The sequence below is a fragment of the Astyanax mexicanus genome, chromosome 1 (assembly GCF_023375975.1).
Source record: "Astyanax mexicanus isolate ESR-SI-001 chromosome 1, AstMex3_surface, whole genome shotgun sequence".
NCBI lineage: Eukaryota > Metazoa > Chordata > Actinopteri > Characiformes > Acestrorhamphidae > Astyanax > Astyanax mexicanus.
Window position 1 is genome coordinate 77,116,731 of NC_064408.1, and position 23,809 is coordinate 77,140,539.

At 35.9% G+C, this 23,809-nt stretch overlaps 1 protein-coding gene across 1 annotated transcript in view; it reads right to left on the reverse strand.

Moving 5' to 3' along the window:
- Window positions 1-4,210, reverse strand: part of btbd7 (BTB (POZ) domain containing 7) — a 55,427-nt gene extending 51,217 nt beyond the window's left edge. Inside the window, exon 1 of the mRNA XM_007258200.4 lies at window positions 3,606-4,210. The gene's annotated coding sequence lies outside the window, so the exon portion shown is untranslated. The remainder of the gene's footprint in view (window positions 1-3,605) is intronic.
- Window positions 4,211-23,809: the final 19,599 nt, after the last annotated feature.

Sequence of the window (23,809 nt, forward strand, 5' to 3'; positions counted from 1 at the left end):
CAAATTACTGTTAGAACCCAAATGTCAACAAAGGTGAGGTCACGCCTAAACAGTCTGGAAGCACTGGATTCAGGAATAGATGTAACATGGTTGAGGTAACCATCTAAACATACAGCATGGTTAACCATTAGACTGTGACCAGCAGTGTGTATATAAATATAATAAATGGCTCATTTTGTCAGGTTGCAGCTTTATTTGTATTTTGTTAAAATAACTATATTATTAACATATTTATAATTATTCAGATACTATTTATATCAAAATATGTTTCTTTGGCTGCATCATGAAAAACTACAATGTTCTTGGAGTCAGTAAACATGTTTCTCAATCTCTGCTGATTTATCTATCTTCACTCATCACTCAAAGTCTGTCTTTTTGTTGTTAAACACGTAAAACAGCCAGTAACCTACAATCCAAACCTACAATAAACCAACATATCCAATGTAAAATACATATTATAGACATCTCTGACTAGGTATTTTTGACCAATCATAATATTAAAATCCATTTTGTTGTTTTAATGACCCATTTCTTAAAAGGTTATATATAGATCCATCCAATAAAAGCATTTGTCAGGTTTGTACGCCTTAGACTAGTGTAATTGATTAAACTCAGTTCTGGATTGGGATTCTTTGGAAACAATAAAACTCAAGATTAACTTGAGTATGGAAATGGAAAGGGACATTTAGTGATCAGAATTATACCACAACATCTGTCAAACATGGTGGAGGCAGTAATGTGGCATCGGTATGTATTGCTGACAGTTGAACTAGGTCACTTCTCAGATCAGTAACTTTCTGAAAAACTGATCAACTGGTGCGTCAGATTACAAATGGATAGTGACTTAAAACACACAGCAAAAGCAGCCCAAGGGTTTGTTAGGCAATGAAATTATGATTTTACTAGGACAGGTCACCTGACTTAATGCCAGTTGAGCATATTTTTTGCTTACTGAAGACAAAACTGAAAGGAGAAAGCTTCCCAAAAAGCAGCAGCTGAAGGCAGTTGCAGTAAAAGTCTGGCAAAGAATTTCAAGGAAACTCTTTGCCAGGCGTTGGCAATGTGTAATGTTATGGCTGATCACTTAATTTATGTGAAAAATAAAGGATACAACCAATCCATTCAGAATTTAGGGCTGGGCAATATGATTGTATTTATCACTATAGTGATCAAATTACCTCACGACAGTCTTTTCTGAGCCAAGTTTCCCAAAAGCATCTTAGCATTAAAAACATCTACATGGAGAGTGAGTGCTCAGTGTGAAGCTCGCTCGACCATCTAGAATCATTATATGACTAAGAACCTTTTGGAAACCCCAACCCTGACCATTTTGTTGAGAACAGCAGTATTAAAAGAACATGTTCATCCCTAGCTACAATAATGCTTCATGAACATAACTTCTCCTCACTCCTCACTAGTAACATAGAAAAGTCTTATATAGCAAAACAATTCCTCACCCTTGAGTATATTCCTTAATCTTTAAATATGGTTTTATTTCTACAATAAAAGCCCCACAATACATGAAATACAGAATACATAATGTTATATTAGTCAGCTACATGCTTAATCATAGGTGGGAAGTTTTTTTATCTAGCTAATTTTCTTATCTAGAAAATGGACACACAACATTCAGCATGACACTGTTAGTCATTAATCCAGCCTTTCTACCTTCACATGCTCAATAATACATGACAAGCCCTTTTAGCCTTAAAGGACACCAGCTAAACAAGTTTAATTTACTAGAACAACCTCTCATTTCAGAAATGTTTAGTTGTAATATCAGATCTATATATCTATAAGCCCAGTGTGACTAATCACCACAATGAGAAATCCTTAATGGAATTTTGATCAGCCATGTCAAGATTATATTAAATTACATTAATCTCTACATTTGTCCAGCGTCTATAACTAATTACTCTTTACTAGAGGACCCTTTAATAGTGGACTATTGGAGTGGAGTATTAGACAGCAATAACAGTGTTATCACTAGTCAAAAGTATAAAAATTACCTGGACATTTTTTGTAAGTACTAAATTAGAGTTATATTAAATTAGCTTTTGTACTAGTCAGAACACGTTTATGAATTTGCTGACTTTTTACTTCTCATGATTACAAGATAGGGGTGGGCAATATGGTCCTAAAATAATATATTGATATTCATGGTATTTCTGCAATACGATACTCTTGGCGATATGAAAAAACACTGAATTAAAAAAAAGCAAGAATACACTATTATAACAAAAGAAAAAAAAATTATACTAATAATGCACTCCGGATTTCTCCATATATCCAGGATTAAAGTAAAATAAATGATACTGAACAGATGTAATGTTGTCTCTAGTACATATATAATGAAAAATGAGAACAGTGTGAAATTTTCTTTTGTTAAAAACAGCAAAAAGTAGTACCTTGATGTGATAATTAGGGGTGGGTAATATGGCACGATGTTTCAGGGTATAATATTGTTCACGGTATTCATAAATGTGGGCGATATTATTGAGTATGATTCGAAATGGCCCACCCCTATTACAAGATACATATTTGAAAACACAATTTGTACTAGAAAACTGTCATTATCATTGCATGTATCTGTAACTGGAGTTTTTATTTACTAACAGTATGTTAAATATAGATAAAAAATTTAAATTACGTGTAACTTGATAAGAAAATATGACTAGATTACATTAAGGATATGTCAGCCTGATAACGTGATTAGTCAGAATTGTTTTACAGATCTTTGTGTCTTGTGTTACTAGTAAAACTGTCAAAACTGATCTGAAACAAAAGTTTCTAGTAGTTAAAACTGCATAAGAGACAAAAAACATCAGTTTTTAACTTGTTAAGTTACTTGTAAAAACTGATTTGAGACGAGTTCGCTGGTGTCATGTTAGGCTTTAACAGCTTGCAAAAATGCCTGAAATTAGAGTTACTAATAGCACAAATTAAACTACGTACCAGTGAATCTGATTCAGAACTTGTATCACTTGTGTTTTACGTTAAAACGGCTTACCAACCGCTTTTCAGTGTTTATATATGTTTAGTAATACGCTTGTGTTGACATATCTAAGCCTGGACTGACCCTAGCTCTAGCTGTGCGGATTTAGCTTTTAGTGAACACCTCCTGCGTGAAAAAAGTTACGGGGAAACCACAAATCTGCGGTTAACGCATTTCTGTGTGTTCCGCTAAGCAGAGCTGACTGTGTTTTAGTGCAGGTTTGTTTGTAGTGTTGACAGAACACCAGTTATACTAAGCTCTTCTTATATTAACTACTGTTACTGCTAATGATAGCTAACTACAGAACGGCAGCTAAACCAAAGATGCTAGCTAACCTAGCTAACTAGCAAAGTTAGCCTAGCAACCAATGGATAAACATTGGGATTCAGCTCTAGTGTGAAATCATGATTTCGCCAAACAAGACATTAGGTAACGAGTTAACTTGTGCGTTAGTTAATCTAACTTTCTACCAACACTAAACACGTCGATGAGCTAGCTAACTAGTTACTTAGTTAGCTCGGCGGTTAGCTAGCTGGCTAACTAGCTAAGCTAGCCAGCACGTAAAAAGCCAAATCCCAGTGTTAGTTTAGTAGCCAAGTTAACCACTTACCTCTGTCGAGTTTTTACGGTCCCTCGTCGATCAGAATAAAAACAATATCCGTCCAGGTTTTTAATAGACTTCTGCTTTAATCTCTACTCACTTCTGACCGAGTTTTGTCAGCCCGCTCGGTCTGCTAGCTGGCGTTCAAGCTAACTAGTTCAGCCAAAAACTCTCACCGTCTTGTGAGTACGGACACGTCCATGTTGCTACAGCTAACGTTAGCCAGCTAGCTACTTTTTACAGCAGCCTCCTCCACCGTTAGGCTGGTAGTCATATTATCCACCGCTAACCCGATCATCCAGGAATCCGTCGGCTTCGTGTTTTAGCTACCAGCGCTGCCGAAAACACAAACTTTCCTCCGCACGGGTCGCCTCCAAATCCACAAACGCTGCCGGTTTCACTAAACAAACGAGCGTCATATTTTTCTGCGGTATGTTTCGACCCCACTACACACTCTAAACTATGCGGAAAACTGACGGCTTGCCATCCCAGCTGAGAGCTACATCGCCGGGCTTAGCTTAGCCAGATCCCCCCGCTGCTGCTCCTGCTGATTCGCTTCTTCCACTCTCCTCCTCCTCCTTCTCCTCAGGCTGACTGACTGACTGAGAGAGTCAGTGAGTGAGTGAGGGCACTGTTGCTGACTTCAGTCCACCTCTACAGCTCCTACTGACGATATATCAATAATAATACAATAATAATATCACCATTTATCTGGTCATTGTCTTTTTAGCCACTGTAGTATCTCATCATTATGACTTTGTACCTCATAATTATGACTTAGTATCTAATAATTATGACTTAGTGGAGGATCCTTATTTTTCCCCAAAAGGAAATACTGCAACAAAATAAATGTTAAGTGAAAACTGTTATACTATATAATACTTTAACATTCATTTTTGTTGTAGTACACACTATGAAAAAAAGTAGAGATCTGTACTTAAAAGAGAACAACGCTTTTAGCTGGGGCTGTAACGTTACTGTATATTGAGGTACAACAGAGTTACTTATAATGTAAGACTTTTTTATACTCATGTTTTTTTTTTACCAGTAAAGATTAAAAAATTTATAAACATTATCGTTCTGTCTTTTAAATGAAAAATATATAATAAAAATATATATTGTTAATTAGTACAGTAATACGAATGTAGCTTTTATGCTGGTTAAATGTTACAAATCTGTTCTTCCTGTACTCCAGAGGGAACACGAGGCTGAAGTTGGTTTGATATTCGCAGCTCCAGATTCGTTTGGCTCGATATTCGCAGCCTCGTATTCCCCGGCTGAAGTTGGTTTGATATTCGCAGCTGCCGCTTCACTGAACCACCGTGAACTAAAGGGAGCGTTCACAAACACCCGCTGTTTATATTAAACACCTCACAGATCAACACTGAAGGAGATAGAATGAAGAAAAGCAGTACATCTGTTTATTAACAATGTAAATATACAATATCTTATTAAATGTAATTTTATATACACGACCTTCCATCACTTATTTTCTCCAGTTTTAGTTACAACATGAATTTGCTGTTCTAGTGTAATTCATTCATTTCCTGAGTCAAAAATATCTGAAATAGAGATTTAGCCTCCTACTTTCAAGAAAACCTGGCATTATCCTGTCCGGAGCCAATTGTATATTGTAAAATATTTAATTACTGAATTTATAATTATATATTATAATAAATAATAAAAATATATATTTAATAAAATTATATTTTAAAAGCCATTGCTCTAAAAAAATATAAGGCAGATGTTCAAGTGTGATTTTGAAAGACTTTTTCATCTTGGGCCAGAACAAATACACATCATCTGAAGAGTACTAGTCTTCTACTTTAAGGAAAACCTGGAATTAGCCTGGCCCGAGCTGATTTTATACTTTAAAATTAACTGGCAACATGGAATACCGATCCATAAAGCACAAAAAAATTGAATATAAAGCTGATGTTCTAGTGTGATTTTGAAAGACTTTTTAATCTTGGGCCAGACCAAATACACATGATCTAAAGAGTACTAGTCTTCTACTTTAAGGAAAACCTGGAATTAGCCTGGCCCGAGCTGATTTTATACTTTAAAATTAACTGGCAACATGGTATAACGAGCCATTTTGCACAAAAAAGGCACTGTTCCAGTACAATTTTGAAGAACTTTTTCATCTTGGGCCAGAACAAATACACATCAGATGAAGAGAACTACTCTCCCACTTTGAGGAAAACCTGGAATTAGCCTGGCCCGAGCTGATTTTATACTTTAAAATGAACTGGCAACATGGAATACCGATCCATAATGCACAAAAAAATTGAATATAAAGCTGATGTTCTAGTGTGATTTTGAAGGACTTTTTAATCTTGGGCCAGAACAAATACACATGATCTGAAGAGTACTAGTCTTCTTCTTAAAGGAAAACCTGGAATTAGCCTGGCCCAAGCTGATTTTATACTTTAAAATGAACTGGCAACATAGCATACCAATCCATAAAGCACAATTTTTTTTATGTAAAGCTGATGTTCCAGTGTGATTTTGAAGGACTTTTTCATCTTGAGCCAGAACAAATACACAAGATCTGAAGAGTACTAGTCTTCTACTTTAAGGAAAACCTGGAATTAGCCTGGACCGAGCTGATTTTATACTTTAAAATGAACTGGCAACATAGCATACCGATCCATAATGCACAATTTTTTTATGTAAAGCTGATGTTCCAGTGTGATTTTGAAAGAATATTTCATATTGGGCCAGGCCAAATACACATGATCTAAAGAGTACTAGTCTTCTACTTTAAGGAAAACCTGGAATTAGCCTGGCCCGAGCAGATTTTATACTTTAAAATGAACTGGCAACATGGTATAACGAGCCATTTTGCACAAAAAAGGCACTGTTCCAGTACAATTTTGAAGAACTTTTTCATCTTGGGCCAGAACAAATACACAAGATCTGAAGAGTACTAGTCTTCTACTTTAAGGAAAACATGGAATTAGCCTGGCCCGAGCTGAGTTTATACTTTAAAATTAACTGGCAACATGGCTTACCGATCCATAAGGCAGAAAAAAGTTTAATTTAAGGCTGATGTTCTAGTGTGATTTTGAAGGACTTTTTAATCTTGGGCCAGACCAAATACACATGATATGAAGAGTACTAGTCTTCTACTTTAAGGAAAACCTGGAATTAGCCTGGCTCGAGCAGATTTTATACTTTAAAATGAACTGGCAACATAGCATACCGATCCATAATGCACAGTTTTTTTATGTAAAGCTGATGTTCTAGTGTGATTTTGAAAGACTTTTTCATCTTGGGCCAGACAAAATACACATGATCTGAAGGGTACTAGTCTTCTACTTTAAGGAAAACCTGGAATTAGCCTGGCCCGAGCTGATTTTATACTTTAAAATGAACTGGCAACAAAGCATACCGATCCATAATGCAGTTTTTTTTATGTAAAGCTGATGTTCTAGTGTGATTTTTGAAGGACTTTTTAATCTTGGGCCAGAGCAAATACACATGATCTGAAGAGTACTAGTCTTCTTCTTTAAGAAAAACCTGGAATTAGCCTGGCCCGAGCTGATTTTATACTTTAAAATTAACTGGCAACATGGCATACCGATCCATAAGGCACAAAAAAGTTTAATTTAAAGCTGATGTTCTAGTGTGATTTTGAAGGACTTTTTAAAATTGAGCCAGACCAAATACACATGATCTGAAGAGTACTAGTCTTCTTCTTAAAGGAAAACCAGGAATTAGCCTGGCCCGAGCTGATTTTATCATGAGTATTTGGTCTGGAAAAAAAAAAAAGTCCAAAATCATACTGGAATATCAGCTTTAAATAATATTTTTTGTGCTGCCATGTTGCCAATTAATTGTGCAGTATAAAATCAGCTCTGGCCAGGCTAATTCCAGGTTTTTCTTAAAGTAGAAGACTAGTACTCTTCAGATCATGTGTATTTTTTCTGGCCCAAGATTAAAAAATTCTTCAAAATTGTACTGGAACAGTGGCTTTTTTGTGCAAAATGGCTCGTTATACCATGTTGCCAATTCATTTTAAAGTATAAAATCAGCTTGGGCCAGGCTAATTCCAGGTTTTCCTTAAAGTAGAAGACTAGTACTCTTTAGATCATGTGTATTTGGTCTGGCCCAAGATGAAAAAGTCCTTCAAAATCACACTAGAACATCAGCTTTGTATTCAATTTTTTTGTGCATTATGGATCGGTAGGCCATGTTGCCAGTTAATTTTAAAGGATAAAATCAGCTCGGGCCAGGCTAATTCCAGGTTTTCCTTAAAGTAGAAGACTAGTTCTCTTCAGATCATGTGTATTTGTTCTGGCCCAAGATGAAAAACTCCTTCAAAATCACACTAGAACATCAGCTTTATATTCAATTTTTTTGTGCATTATGGATCGGTAGGCCATGTTGCCAGTTAATTTTAAAGTATAAAATCAGCTTGGGCCAGGCTACTTCCAGGTTTTCCTTAAAGTAGAAGACTGGTACTCTTTAGATCATGTGTATTTGGTCTGGCCCAAGATGAAAAACTCCTTCAAAATCACACTAGAACATCAGCTTTATATTCAATTTTTTTGTGCATTATGGATCGGTAGGCCATGTTGCCAGTTAATTTTAAAGGATAAAATCAGCTCGGGCCAGGCTAATTCCAGGTTTTCCTTAAAGTAGAAGACTAGTTCTCTTCAGATCATGTGTATTTGTTCTGGCCCAAGATTAAAAAGTCCTTCAAAATCACACTAGAACATCAGCTTTAAATTAAACTTTTTTCTGCCTTATGGATCGGTATGCCATGTTGCCAGTTAATTTTAAAGTATAAAATCAGCTTGGGCCAGGCTAATTCCAGGTTTTTCTTAAAGTAGAAGACTAGTACTCTTCAGATCATGTGTATTTGTTCTGGCCCAAGATTAAAAAGTCCTTCAAAATCACACTAGAACATCAGCTTTATATTCAATTTTTTTGTACATTATGGATCGGTAGGCCATGTTGCCAGTTAATTTTAAAGTATAAAATCAGCTCGGGCCAGGCTAATTCCAGGTTTTCCTTAAAGTAGAAGACTAGTTCTCTTCAGATCATGTGTATTTGTTCTGGCCCAAGATTAAAAAGTCCTTCAAAATCTCACTAGAACATCAGCTTTAAATTAAACTTTTTTCTGCCTTATGGATCGGTATGCCATGTTGCCAGTTAATTTTAAAGTATAAAATCAGCTTGGGCCAGGCTAATTCCAGGTTTTTCTTAAAGTAGAAGACTCGTACTCTTCAGATCATGTGTATTTGGTCTGGCCCAAGATTAAAAAGTCCTTCAAAATCACACTAGAACATTAGCTTTAAATTAAACTTTTTTGTGCCTTATGGATCGGTATGCCATGTTGCCAGTTAATTTTAAAGTATAAAATCAGCTTGGGCCAGGCTAATTCCAGGTTTTTCTTAAAGTAGAAGACTGGTAATCTTTAGATCATGTGTATTTGGTCTGGCCCAATATGAAAAAGTCCTTCAAAATCACACTGGAACATCAGCTTTACATAAAACAATTGTGCATTATGGATCGGTATGCTATGTTGCCAGTTAATTTTAAAGTATAAAATCAGCTTGGGCCAGGCTAATTCCAGGTTTTCCTTAAAGTAGAAGACTAGTTCTCTTCAGATCATGTGTATTTGTTCTGGCCCAAGATTAAAAAGTCCTTCAAAATCACACTAGAACATCAGCTTTATATTCATTTTTTTGTGTATTATGGATCGGTATGCCATGTTGCCAGTTAATTTTAAAGTATAAAATCAGCTTGGGCCAGGCTACTTCCAGGTTTTCCTTAAAGTAGAAGACTGGTACTCTTTAGATCATGTGTATTTGGTCTGGCCCAATATGAAAAAGTCCTTCAAAATCACACTAGAACATCAGCTTTGTATTCAATTTTTTTGTGCATTATGGATCGGTAGGCCATGTTGCCAGTTAATTTTAAAGGATAAAATCAGCTCGGGCCAGGCTAATTCCAGGTTTTCCTTAAAGTAGAAGACTAGTTCTCTTTAGATCATGTGTATTTGTTCTGGCCCAAGATGAAAAACTCCTTCAAAATCACACTAGAACATCAGCTTTATATTCAATTTTTTTGTGCATTATGGATCGGTATGCCATGTTGCCAGTTAATTTTAAAGTATAAAATCAGCTTGGGCCAGGCTACTTCCAGGTTTTCCTTAAAGTAGAAGACTGGTACTCTTTAGATCATGTGTATTTGGTCTGGCCCAATATGAAAAAGTCCTTCAAAATCACACTAGAACATCAGCTTTGTATTCAATTTTTTTGTGCATTATGGATCGGTAGGCCATGTTGCCAGTTAATTTTAAAGGATAAAATCAGCTCGGGCCAGGCTAATTCCAGGTTTTCCTTAAAGTAGAAGACTAGTTCTCTTCAGATCATGTGTATTTGTTCTGGCCCAAGATGAAAAACTCCTTCAAAATCACACTAGAACATCAGCTTTATATTCAATTTTTTTGTGCATTATGGATCGGTATGCCATGTTGCCAGTTAATTTTAAAGTATAAAATCAGCTTGGGCCAGGCTACTTCCAGGTTTTCCTTAAAGTAGAAGACTGGTACTCTTTAGATCATGTGTATTTGGTCTGGCCCAATATGAAAAAGTCCTTCAAAATCACACTAGAACATCAGCTTTGTATTCAATTTTTTTGTGCATTATGGATCGGTAGGCCATGTTGCCAGTTAATTTTAAAGGATAAAATCAGCTCGGGCCAGGCTAATTCCAGGTTTTCCTTAAAGTAGAAGACTAGTTCTCTTCAGATCATGTGTATTTGTTCTGGCCCAAGATTAAAAAGTCCTTCAAAATCACACTAGAACATCAGCTTTAAATTAAACTTTTTTCTGCCTTATGGATCGGTATGCCATGTTGCCAGTTAATTTTAAAGTATAAAATCAGCTTGGGCCAGGCTAATTCCAGGTTTTTCTTAAAGTAGAAGACTAGTACTCTTCAGATCATGTGTATTTGTTCTGGCCCAAGATTAAAAAGTCCTTCAAAATCACACTAGAACATCAGCTTTATATTCAATTTTTTTGTACATTATGGATCGGTAGGCCATGTTGCCAGTTAATTTTAAAGTATAAAATCAGCTCGGGCCAGGCTAATTCCAGGTTTTCCTTAAAGTAGAAGACTAGTTCTCTTCAGATCATGTGTATTTGTTCTGGCCCAAGATTAAAAAGTCCTTCAAAATCTCACTAGAACATCAGCTTTAAATTAAACTTTTTTCTGCCTTATGGATCGGTATGCCATGTTGCCAGTTAATTTTAAAGTATAAAATCAGCTTGGGCCAGGCTAATTCCAGGTTTTTCTTAAAGTAGAAGACTCGTACTCTTCAGATCATGTGTATTTGGTCTGGCCCAAGATTAAAAAGTCCTTCAAAATCACACTAGAACATTAGCTTTAAATTAAACTTTTTTGTGCCTTATGGATCGGTATGCCATGTTGCCAGTTAATTTTAAAGTATAAAATCAGCTTGGGCCAGGCTAATTCCAGGTTTTTCTTAAAGTAGAAGACTGGTAATCTTTAGATCATGTGTATTTGGTCTGGCCCAATATGAAAAAGTCCTTCAAAATCACACTGGAACATCAGCTTTACATAAAACAATTGTGCATTATGGATCGGTATGCTATGTTGCCAGTTAATTTTAAAGTATAAAATCAGCTTGGGCCAGGCTAATTCCAGGTTTTCCTTAAAGTAGAAGACTAGTTCTCTTCAGATCATGTGTATTTGTTCTGGCCCAAGATTAAAAAGTCCTTCAAAATCACACTAGAACATCAGCTTTATATTCATTTTTTTGTGTATTATGGATCGGTATGCCATGTTGCCAGTTAATTTTAAAGTATAAAATCAGCTTGGGCCAGGCTACTTCCAGGTTTTCCTTAAAGTAGAAGACTGGTACTCTTTAGATCATGTGTATTTGGTCTGGCCCAATATGAAAAAGTCCTTCAAAATCACACTAGAACATCAGCTTTGTATTCAATTTTTTTGTGCATTATGGATCGGTAGGCCATGTTGCCAGTTAATTTTAAAGGATAAAATCAGCTCGGGCCAGGCTAATTCCAGGTTTTCCTTAAAGTAGAAGACTAGTTCTCTTTAGATCATGTGTATTTGTTCTGGCCCAAGATGAAAAACTCCTTCAAAATCACACTAGAACATCAGCTTTATATTCAATTTTTTTGTGCATTATGGATCGGTATGCCATGTTGCCAGTTAATTTTAAAGTATAAAATCAGCTTGGGCCAGGCTACTTCCAGGTTTTCCTTAAAGTAGAAGACTGGTACTCTTTAGATCATGTGTATTTGGTCTGGCCCAATATGAAAAAGTCCTTCAAAATCACACTAGAACATCAGCTTTGTATTCAATTTTTTTGTGCATTATGGATCGGTAGGCCATGTTGCCAGTTAATTTTAAAGGATAAAATCAGCTCGGGCCAGGCTAATTCCAGGTTTTCCTTAAAGTAGAAGACTAGTTCTCTTCAGATCATGTGTATTTGTTCTGGCCCAAGATTAAAAAGTCCTTCAAAATCACACTAGAACATCAGCTTTAAATTAAACTTTTTTCTGCCTTATGGATCGGTATGCCATGTTGCCAGTTAATTTTAAAGTATAAAATCAGCTTGGGCCAGGCTAATTCCAGGTTTTTCTTAAAGTAGAAGACTAGTACTCTTCAGATCATGTGTATTTGTTCTGGCCCAAGATTAAAAAGTCCTTCAAAATCACACTAGAACATCAGCTTTATATTCAATTTTTTTGTACATTATGGATCGGTAGGCCATGTTGCCAGTTAATTTTAAAGTATAAAATCAGCTTGGGCCAGGCTAATTCCAGGTTTTTCTTAAAGTAGAAGACTAGTACTCTTCAGATCATGTGTATTTGTTCTGGCCCAAGATTAAAAAGTCCTTCAAAATCACACTGGAACATCAGCTTTACATAAAACAATTGTGCATTATGGATCGGTATGCTATGTTGCCAGTTAATTTTAAAGTATAAAATCAGCTCGGGCCAGGCTAATTCCAGGTTTTCCTTAAAGTAGAAGACTAGTACTCTTTAGATCATGTGTATTTGGTCTGGCCCAAGATGAAAAAGTCCTTCAAAATCACACTAGAACATCAGCTTTGTATTCAATTTTTTTGTGCATTATGGATCGGTAGGCCATGTTGCCAGTTAATTTTAAAGGATAAAATCAGCTCGGGCCAGGCTAATTCCAGGTTTTCCTTAAAGTAGAAGACTAGTTCTCTTCAGATCATGTGTATTTGGTCTGGCCCAAGATGAAAAACTCCTTCAAAATCACACTAGAACATCAGCTTTATATTCAATTTTTTTGTGCATTATGGATCGGTAGGCCATGTTGCCAGTTAATTTTAAAGGATAAAATCAGCTCGGGCCAGGCTAATTCCAGGTTTTCCTTAAAGTAGAAGACTAGTTCTCTTCAGATCATGTGTATTTGGTCTGGCTCAAGATGAAAAACTCCTTCAAAATCACACTAGAACATCAGCTTTATATTCAATTTTTTGGTGCATTATGGATCGGTAGGCCATGTTGCCAGTTAATTTTAAAGGATAAAATCAGCTCGGGCCAGGCTAATTCCAGGTTTTCCTTAAAGTAGAAGACTAGTTCTCTTCAGATCATGTGTATTTGTTCTGGCCCAAGATGAAAAACTCCTTCAAAATCACACTAGAACATCAGCTTTATATTCAATTTTTTTGTGCATTATGGATCGGTATGCCATGTTGCCAGTTAATTTTAAAGTATAAAATCAGCTTGGGCCAGGCTACTTCCAGGTTTTCCTTAAAGTAGAAGACTGGTACTCTTTAGATCATGTGTATTTGGTCTGGCCCAATATGAAAAAGTCCTTCAAAATCACACTAGAACATCAGCTTTGTATTCAATTTTTTTGTGCATTATGGATCGGTAGGCCATGTTGCCAGTTAATTTTAAAGGATAAAATCAGCTCGGGCCAGGCTAATTCCAGGTTTTCCTTAAAGTAGAAGACTAGTTCTCTTCAGATCATGTGTATTTGTTCTGGCCCAAGATTAAAAAGTCCTTCAAAATCACACTAGAACATCAGCTTTAAATTAAACTTTTTTCTGCCTTATGGATCGGTATGCCATGTTGCCAGTTAATTTTAAAGTATAAAATCAGCTTGGGCCAGGCTAATTCCAGGTTTTTCTTAAAGTAGAAGACTAGTACTCTTCAGATCATGTGTATTTGTTCTGGCCCAAGATTAAAAAGTCCTTCAAAATCACACTAGAACATCAGCTTTATATTCAATTTTTTTGTACATTATGGATCGGTAGGCCATGTTGCCAGTTAATTTTAAAGTATAAAATCAGCTCGGGCCAGGCTAATTCCAGGTTTTCCTTAAAGTAGAAGACTAGTTCTCTTCAGATCATGTGTATTTGTTCTGGCCCAAGATTAAAAAGTCCTTCAAAATCTCACTAGAACATCAGCTTTAAATTAAACTTTTTTCTGCCTTATGGATCGGTATGCCATGTTGCCAGTTAATTTTAAAGTATAAAATCAGCTTGGGCCAGGCTAATTCCAGGTTTTTCTTAAAGTAGAAGACTCGTACTCTTCAGATCATGTGTATTTGGTCTGGCCCAAGATTAAAAAGTCCTTCAAAATCACACTAGAACATTAGCTTTAAATTAAACTTTTTTGTGCCTTATGGATCGGTATGCCATGTTGCCAGTTAATTTTAAAGTATAAAATCAGCTTGGGCCAGGCTAATTCCAGGTTTTTCTTAAAGTAGAAGACTGGTAATCTTTAGATCATGTGTATTTGGTCTGGCCCAATATGAAAAAGTCCTTCAAAATCACACTGGAACATCAGCTTTACATAAAACAATTGTGCATTATGGATCGGTATGCTATGTTGCCAGTTAATTTTAAAGTATAAAATCAGCTTGGGCCAGGCTAATTCCAGGTTTTCCTTAAAGTAGAAGACTAGTTCTCTTCAGATCATGTGTATTTGTTCTGGCCCAAGATTAAAAAGTCCTTCAAAATCACACTAGAACATCAGCTTTATATTCATTTTTTTGTGTATTATGGATCGGTATGCCATGTTGCCAGTTAATTTTAAAGTATAAAATCAGCTTGGGCCAGGCTAATTCCAGGTTTTCCTTAAAGTAGAAGACTGGTAGTCTTTAGATCATGTGTATTTGGTCTGGCCCAATATGAAAAAGTCCTTCAAAATCACACTGGAACATCAGCTTTACATAAAACAATTGTGCATTATGGATCGGTATGCTATGTTGCCAGTTAATTTTAAAGTATAAAATCAGCTCGGGCCAGGCTAATTCCAGGTTTTCCTTAAAGTAGAAGACTAGTTCTCTTCAGATCATGTGTATTTGTTCTGGCCCAAGATTAAAAAGTCCTTCAAAATCACACTAGAACATCAGCTTTAAATTAAACTTTTTTCTGCCTTATGGATCGGTATGCCATGTTGCCAGTTAATTTTAAAGTATAAAATCAGCTTGGGCCAGGCTAATTCCAGGTTTTTCTTAAAGTAGAAGACTCGTACTCTTCAGATCATGTGTATTTGGTCTGGCCCAAGATTAAAAAGTCCTTCAAAATCACACTAGAACATTAGCTTTAAATTAAACTTTTTTGTGCCTTATGGATCGGTATGCCATGTTGCCAGTTAATTTTAAAGTATAAAATCAGCTTGGGCCAGGCTAATTCCAGGTTTTTCTTAAAGTAGAAGACTGGTAATCTTTAGATCATGTGTATTTGGTCTGGCCCAATATGAAAAAGTCCTTCAAAATCACACTGGAACATCAGCTTTACATAAAACAATTGTGCATTATGGATCGGTATGCTATGTTGCCAGTTAATTTTAAAGTATAAAATCAGCTTGGGCCAGGCTAATTCCAGGTTTTCCTTAAAGTAGAAGACTAGTTCTCTTCAGATCATGTGTATTTGTTCTGGCCCAAGATTAAAAAGTCCTTCAAAATCACACTAGAACATCAGCTTTATATTCATTTTTTTGTGTATTATGGATCGGTATGCCATGTTGCCAGTTAATTTTAAAGTATAAAATCAGCTTGGGCCAGGCTAATTCCAGGTTTTCCTTAAAGTAGAAGACTGGTAGTCTTTAGATCATGTGTATTTGGTCTGGCCCAATATGAAAAAGTCCTTCAAAATCACACTGGAACATCAGCTTTACATAAAACAATTGTGCATTATGGATCGGTATGCTATGTTGCCAGTTAATTTTAAAGTATAAAATCAGCTCGGGCCAGGCTAATTCCAGGTTTTCCTTAAAGTAGAAGACTAGTTCTCTTCAGATCATGTGTATTTGTTCTGGCCCAAGATTAAAAAATTCTTAAAAATTGTACTGGAACAGTGGCTTTTTTGTGCAAAATGGCTCGTTATACCATGTTGCCAATTCATTTTAAAGTATAAAATCAGCTTGGGCCAGGCTAATTCCAGGTTTTCCTTAAAGTAGAAGACTAGTACTCTTTAGATCATGTGTATTTGGTCTGGCCCAAGATGAAAAAGTCCTTCAAAATCACACTAGAACATCAGCTTTATATTCAATTTTTTTGTGCATTATGGATCGGTAGGCCATGTTGCCAGTTAATTTTAAAGGATAAAATCAGCTCGGGCCAGGCTAATTCCAGGTTTTCCTTAAAGTAGAAGACTAGTTCTCTTCAGATCATGTGTATTTGTTCTGGCCCAAGATTAAAAAGTCCTTCAAAATCACACTAGAACATCAGCTTTATATTCAATTTTTTTGTGCATTATGGATCGGTAGGCCATGTTGCCAGTTAATTTTAAAGGATAAAATCAGCTCGGGCCAGGCTAATTCCAGGTTTTCCTTAAAGTAGAAGACTAGTTCTCTTCAGATCATGTGTATTTGGTCTGGCTCAAGATGAAAAACTCCTTCAAAATCACACTAGAACATCAGCTTTATATTCAATTTTTTTGTGCATTATGGATCGGTAGGCCATGTTGCCAGTTAATTTTAAAGTATAAAATCAGCTCGGGCCAGGCTAATTCCAGGTTTTCCTTAAAGTAGAAGACTAGTTCTCTTCAGATCATGTGTATTTGTTCTGGCCCAAGATTAAAAAGTCCTTCAAAATCACACTAGAACATCAGCTTTATATTCAATTTTTTTGTGCATTATGGATCGGTAGGCCATGTTGCCAGTTAATTTTAAAGTATAAAATCAGCTCGGGCCAGGCTAATTCCAGGTTTTCCTTAAAGTAGAAGACTAGTTCTCTTCAGATCATGTGTATTTGTTCTGGCCCAAGATTAAAAAGTCCTTCAAAATCACACTAGAACATCAGCTTTATATTCAATTTTTTTGTGCATTATGGATCGGTATGCCATGTTGCCAGTTAATTTTAAAGTATAAAATCAGCTTGGGCCAGGCTACTTCCAGGTTTTCCTTAAAGTAGAAGACTGGTACTCTTTAGATCATGTGTATTTGGTCTGGCCCAATATGAAAAAGTCCTTCAAAATCACACTGGAACATCAGCTTTACATAAAACAATTGTGCATTATGGATCGGTATGCTATGTTGCCAGTTAATTTTAAAGTATAAAATCAGCTCGGGCCAGGCTAATTCCAGGTTTTCCTTAAAGTAGAAGACTAGTTCTCTTCAGATCATGTGTATTTGTTCTGGCCCAAGATTAAAAAGTCCTTCAAAATCACACTAGAACATCAGCTTTATATTCATTTTTTTGTGTATTATGGATCGGTATGCCATGTTGCCAGTTAATTTTAAAGTATAAAATCAGCTCGGGCCAGGCTAATTCCAGGTTTTCCTTAAAGTAGAAGACTAGTTCTCTTCAGATCATGTGTATTTGTTCTGGCCCAAGATTAAAAAGTCCTTCAAAATCACACTAGAACATCAGCTTTAAATTAAACTTTTTTCTGCCTTATGGATCGGTATGCCATGTTGCCAGTTAATTTTAAAGTATAAAATCAGCTTGGGCCAGGCTAATTCCAGGTTTTTCTTAAAGTAGAAGACTAGTACTCTTCAGATCATGTGTATTTGTTCTGGCCCAAGATTAAAAAGTCCTTCAAAATCACACTAGAACATCAGCTTTATATTCAATTTTTTTGTGCATTATGGATCGGTAGGCCATGTTGCCAGTTAATTTTAAAGTATAAAATCAGCTCGGGCCAGGCTAATTCCAGGTTTTCCTTAAAGTAGAAGACTAGTTCTCTTCAGATCATGTGTATTTGTTCTGGCCCAAGATTAAAAAGTCCTTCAAAATCACACTAGAACATCAGCTTTAAATTAAACTTTTTTCTGCCTTATGGATCGGTATGCCATGTTGCCAGTTAATTTTAAAGTATAAAATCAGCTTGGGCCAGGCTAATTCCAGGTTTTTCTTAAAGTAGAAGACTCGTACTCTTCAGATCATGTGTATTTGGTCTGGCCCAAGATTAAAAAGTCCTTCAAAATCACACTAGAACATTAGCTTTAAATTAAACTTTTTTGTGCCTTATGGATCGGTATGCCATGTTGCCAGTTAATTTTAAAGTATAAAATCAGCTTGGGCCAGGCTAATTCCAGGTTTTTCTTAAAGTAGAAGACTGGTAATCTTTAGATCATGTGTATTTGGTCTGGCCCAATATGAAAAAGTCCTTCAAAATCACACTGGAACATCAGCTTTACATAAAACAATTGTGCATTATGGATCGGTATGCTATGTTGCCAGTTAATTTTAAAGTATAAAATCAGCTTGGGCCAGGCTAATTCCAGGTTTTCCTTAAAGTAGAAGACTAGTTCTCTTCAGATCATGTGTATTTGTTCTGGCCCAAGATTAAAAAGTCCTTCAAAATCACACTAGAACATCAGCTTTATATTCATTTTTTTGTGTATTATGGATCGGTATGCCATGTTGCCAGTTAATTTTAAAGTATAAAATCAGCTTGGGCCAGGCTAATTCCAGGTTTACCTTAAAGTAGAAGACTGGTAGTCTTTAGATCATGTGTATTTGGTCTGGCCCAATATGAAAAAGTCCTTCAAAATCACACTGGAACATCAGCTTTACATAAAACAATTGTGCATTATGGATCGGTATGCTATGTTGCCAGTTAATTTTAAAGTATAAAATCAGCTCGGGCCAGGCTAATTCCAGGTTTTCCTTAAAGTAGAAGACTAGTTCTCTTCAGATCATGTGTATTTGTTCTGGCCCAAGATTAAAAAGTCCTTCAAAATCACACTAGAACATCAGCTTTATATTCATTTTTTTGTGTATTATGGATCGGTATGCCATGTTGCCAGTTAATTTTAAAGTATAAAATCAGCTTGGGCCAGGCTAATTCCAGGTTTTCCTTAAAGTAGAAGACTAGTACTCTTCAGATCATGTGTATTTGGTCTGGCCCAAGATTAAAAAGTCCTTCAAAATCACACTAGAACATCAGCTTTACATAAAACAATTGTGCATTATGGATCGGTATGCTATGTTGCCAGTTAATTTTAAAGTATAAAATCAGCTCAGGCCAGGCTAATTCCAGGTTTTCCTTAAAGTAGAAGACTAGTTCTCTTCAGATCATGTGTATTTGTTCTGGCCCAAGATTAAAAAGTCCTTCAAAATCACACTAGAACATCAGCTTTAAATTAAACTTTTTTCTGCCTTATGGATCGGTATGCCATGTTGCCAGTTAATTTTAAAGTATAAAATCAGCTTGGGCCAGGCTAATTCCAGGTTTTTCTTAAAGTAGAAGACTAGTACTCTTCAGATCATGTGTATTTGGTCTGGCCCAAGATTAAAAAGTCCTTCAAAATCACACTAGAACATTAGCTTTAAATTAAACTTTTTTGTGCCTTATGGATCGGTATGCCATGTTGCCAGTTAATTTTAAAGTATAAAATCAGCTTGGGCCAGGCTAATTCCAGGTTTTTCTTAAAGTAGAAGACTGGTACTCTTTAGATCATGTGTATTTGGTCTGGCCCAATATGAAAAAGTCCTTCAAAATCACACTGGAACATCAGCTTTACATAAAACAATTGTGCATTATGGATCGGTATGCTATGTTGCCAGTTAATTTTAAAGTATAAAATCAGCTCGGGCCAGGCTAATTCCAGGTTTTCCTTAAAGTAGAAGACTAGTTCTCTTCAGATCATGTGTATTTGTTCTGGCCCAAGATTAAAAAGTCCTTCAAAATCACACTAGAACATCAGCTTTATATTCATTTTTTTGTGTATTATGGATCGGTATGCCATGTTGCCAGTTAATTTTAAAGTATAAAATCAGCTTGGGCCAGGCTACTTCCAGGTTTTCCTTAAAGTAGAAGACTAGTACTCTTCAGATCATGTGTATTTGGTCTGGCCCAAGATTAAAAAGTCCTTCAAAATCACACTAGAACATCAGCTTTACATAAAACAATTGTGCATTATGGATCGGTATGCTATGTTGCCAGTTAATTTTAAAGTATAAAATCAGCTCGGGCCAGGCTAATTCCAGGTTTTTCTTAAAGTGGGAGAGTAGTTCTCTTCATCTGATGTGTATGTGTTCTGGCCCAACATGAAAAAGTTCTTCAAAATCACACTTGAACATCTGCCTCATATTTTTTGAGCGCAATGGCTTTTAAAATATAATTTTATTAAATATATATTTAATTATTTATTGTAATATATAATTATAAATTCAGTAATTAAAATAAATATTTTACAATATACAAAATTACATTTAATAAGATATTGTATATTTACATTGTTAATAAACAGATGTACTGCTTTTCTTCATTCTATCTCCTTCAGTGTTGATCTGTGAGGTGTTTAATATAAACAGCGGGTGTTTGTGAACGCTCCCTTTAGTTCACGGTGGTTCAGTGAAGCGGCAGCTGCGAATATCAAACCAACTTCAGCCGGGGAATACGAGGCTGCGAATATCGAGCCAAACGAATCTGGAGCTGCGAATATCAAACCAACTTCAGCCTCGTAGAGGGAACACAGCAGAAAAAGAACAATATTGTACACAGTTATGAAACCTTTGAGTACAAGAAAGTACTTATATCATACCTCTGTTTTTTAGTGTGCAGGTATAATGAAGTGCTGGCCATGTAAGTCATCCACAAAACTTAATTATCTCATTCCCAAACCTTAGTCGTGGCCACACACGACTTTTTTTTTTTTTTTTTTTTTTTTACATTATGTTAGCTTAGGGTCTCTGTACATTTACCAGAAACAACAACAAAAAACATGTATACTTGTGTCTTTTTGTAAACAACAATAACTTATCAACTACTACTTAAAGTAAAATATATATATTAAAATTATAATAAATATAAGTTGCAAATATAAACAGTTCTACAAAACGTCAAAGCTTCATGATAAATTATAACCTGCTTTCAAAACAGAATACTGATATTATCACAGTATGTAAGGTACACCACTACTTTGGAGCTCGTATATTAATACGTGATTTCTTTTATGTGGTTTTGTCAACAACAAAAAAAAAAACATGAAATCCCTGGAGAAAAAAAAATATATATATATATTTTTCCTGTTACCAATAGTCATATCTATTTATCATCACTAAAAAACAAAACTATTACACACTCCGTGTATGCTGCATGGCTTTAAGCTGCTTTCTACATTTGAAGTAAACTTAAAATGTGTTGTTTATGTATTAGTATAACATAAATGATACATCCTCACGTGTAAGAGTGTATATTTAAGAGTTATTTATGTATGTATTTTGTGTATGTGTTCTATGCGCAATTAAACTCTAGAGTTAACTAAACTCCCAGTAATGGGAGATTGGGTTGAGTCTGGTCTGACTGGATCTGCAGTGCACGCGCTCCTCCCTGTGGAGGCCGAGAGTAATGCAGCATTTCTAACGCTTAATTTGTATTATTAAGCAGTATTATGCATTAATATCTTTTTTTTGCTATTTCATTTATTGCTTGCATATAAGAATTTTTATGTTGTATTTTAGTAGTTTTATTACTATTTTTACTTTATACTGTGAAGCAATTGAGTTGCACATTCGTGCGTGAAAGGTGCTATATAAATAAAGTTCTGTTTATTCTACCTCCCTGTGTACATTATAATTATAATTCATTTTATATGTCATGTCTTATATATCTTATCAGGATTTGCTGTTCTAGCTACTTCTATCTGACTCTTCATTTCTCCCTCCAGATTTCTGTCTAAATTATAGTAAAAATCACTTTGACTTTGTTAATACTAACTATGAAAATGCATTTAAATAAATACAAATAATTAAACTTATATGAAAAAGTATTTTCATTATGGAATCTAAATATAATAATTTCTGGAGAAGTTTCTGGAGTTGGATTTATTGCATTAAACCTTGATTAGTGCTGCTAATCCAAAAGCTATTGGATGAAGCTCTTTACCCAGTTCATTCACCTCTATCTAATGCTTTATACACCTCTATTTGATATTTCACTTGGTGTTGATTGTTGGCAAACATGCCACTGCTCCAGAGTGTCCCATTCTATTCACGATGCTTTTCTTTAGAGATTAAAGGTCTTATTCTATCGTTTTTTCATTCATTTTAAAATGTCTAGTTGTGGTATGAATGAATGCCATGTGAGCTGTTTTTTGTGAAAAAAAAGTGCTCAGGTGTTTCTATTTAGCCCTGCTTTAGATTATTTAATTACTGGTCTCTAAAGAAAAAACAGAATTTGGCTCTTGCGCATAAATATTCATACATGCAAACATATCGTCTCTGATTGGCTAACAGCACTGAGAGCAGAGAACGCCTACCTGCCTTCCCCTACAGTCAATTTTACAGCTGTAAAACTCAAATGTTTTCGGAGATACAGCCTTAGTTATAAAGATATAGCGCTGAGTGCTAGGTAAATTTAACCCTTAAACTTCACTTAATGTCAGATTCGAATGGCACCGTGGCCAAGAGATGTTATCATTGCCGCGTTGCGAGTGTAAGTAGAGACTGCAGCGTGAATAACCCCTGTGGCCGGGATGCCACTATCCCTGCTGCAGCGCAAATAACCTAAGGCTAAGGCTACTAACTCTTACATCAGTCTTTATGATTCTGTGCTTGGGCAGTTTCGCCATGGCGAAGCCCAAGAGTCCGCTCTATATCTTAAAATCTGACACAAACAGCGCCCTCTTTGACCAGTGGTCGTGCTGCCTCGTCAAACCGTGCTACCCTAGTGTATATTTAAGGTCTCAGTAAAAAGACTCAATCAGAGATATGATTTAGACCTACAGTTACTTACACAAGATAGCTAACGCTAACTAGCTCTGTAAACAGAAGCTGTAAACTTGGTAAACAGAGCTGTACACTCCTCCTTGGCTGTAGAGCCTAATGCTGTAGCCGGGGTTCAGCGCCGCCTGTAGACATAGAAACTCTAATGTCTCTTTGATCAACTCGTACTTCTGAGGATTTCTTTTACCCACTACTGCAGACAAGAGAGGATGAAGAACGGTTTCATATGCACCATGTGTAAACTCAGAGAGACCTATAGTATTTCACATAGAACAAGAAAAAGTGGATTTTAGCAGAATGAGACTTTTAAACAAACTGTGTTTGTATGTGAAGAAATGTTTGTATTTGTAAATTGATATTAAGTTATTGTAATGACAAAGTATATTAGTATAGCATATAACTGGCAACACAAGTTAGTAAAACCAACATATGTCCAAATTGTGCCCAAAGTGTAAATATTTTGTGTGACAACCACTATTATCTAGCACTGTCTTAACCATCTTGGACATGGAAATCACCAGAGCTGCACAGGTTGCTACTGGAATCCTCTTCCACTTCTCCATGATGACATCATGCAGCTGCTGGATGTTAGAAACCTTGTGCTCCTCCACCTTCTGCTTAAGGATGACCCACAAGATGAATAGGAGTATATAGACAGCAAAAAAGGATATGCTAATCATCCCAATATGAGCTCCTCTGTAAAAGTGCAGGGCTCATAGCTGGTTAAAGCAACAGTACTCATGCAGCCCAAGACCACGATGCTACCACCATGCTTGACTCCTTGTCCAGGGGACCACCACACACGCTGGACACCATCTCAGCCAAACAAGTTTATTTTAAAGCACAGGACATTGTTCCAGTGATCTATGTTTTTGGTCTGCTTGTCTTTAGTGAACGTTTATGGGCATTTCTTGTTTCTTGTGCATCAGCTTCAGAAAAGGCTGCCTTCTGAGATGATGGCAAAGTATGGCACATAGTTTAATCACTGCAGACTGACCTTTTCAACTTCTGCAGCACTGCTGGCAGTACTCAATGCATCTATTT